The sequence below is a fragment of the Tarenaya hassleriana genome, unplaced genomic scaffold (assembly GCF_000463585.1).
Source record: "Tarenaya hassleriana unplaced genomic scaffold, ASM46358v1 Cleome9, whole genome shotgun sequence".
Taxonomy (NCBI): domain Eukaryota; kingdom Viridiplantae; phylum Streptophyta; class Magnoliopsida; order Brassicales; family Cleomaceae; genus Tarenaya; species Tarenaya hassleriana.
Window position 1 is genome coordinate 4309856 of NW_010971389.1, and position 731 is coordinate 4310586.

The 731-nt window shown below is 52.4% G+C and overlaps 1 protein-coding gene across 1 annotated transcript in view; it reads right to left on the reverse strand.

Annotated features, from left to right (window-relative positions):
• Positions 1-687, reverse strand: part of LOC104804411 — a 4241-nt gene extending 3554 nt beyond the window's left edge. Inside the window, exon 1 of the mRNA XM_010528703.2 lies at positions 510-687. The gene's annotated coding sequence lies outside the window, so the exon portion shown is untranslated. The remainder of the gene's footprint in view (positions 1-509) is intronic.
• Positions 688-731: the final 44 nt, after the last annotated feature.

The following is a 731-nucleotide window of genomic DNA, read 5'->3' on the forward strand; positions in this document are numbered from 1 at the left end:
GTTCGTGCAAGAACCGAAAGAAGAGACAGCGATTTTAACGAGTTCGGTTACCGAGCAAGCTCGGGCCTACATCTCGGCCGGACGGTGCCGGCGAATCCACTAGAACGGAAACTCGGTAACCGAACTTGTAAAAATCCGTTGTGTTCTTTCGATTTCCGCACGTACGAGAGCCGGAGTGGCCGTGAGAACTCGATATCCACTTCACAAAGTGGTATCAGAGCCTGGTTCATCGATCCAGGGAGGTAAGGTCGCCGGAAAAGGCGAGGTAAGATATTGCGGTTCGAATCTCTTGTGTTTGAGCGTTTTGATCTGTCTGGTGGAGTGTTTCAGATGATACCGAAACCAGATCGACGACGATAGGTGGCAGATCTAACAGCTCAGGGTTGCCGGTGGAGAGATCCATCGTGGTGATGCATCTGAGAACGAAACTCGGTGGAAGATGATTCGAACCCGGTGAGTCAGGTAAGTTTCTGACTCGATTTCCATTATTCTTCCGCGACCTGACTTACCTGTCCCGGAATTAGTCGCACGTCGTCCTGAATCTGATGAAGCTCCCGTCGATGACTCCTCATGGCCTCGTCGCCTTATCCGCCACCGATCAGCTTATCCAAACCTGAAACACTCGGTAAACGTGTTAGAACGCTCACCCCGATAAGACTCGAACCGTAGTCCTATCCCGCATCGCCCGACCGGCGAATGCTACCCTCGGTTGTATGACTCCCTAGACCGGC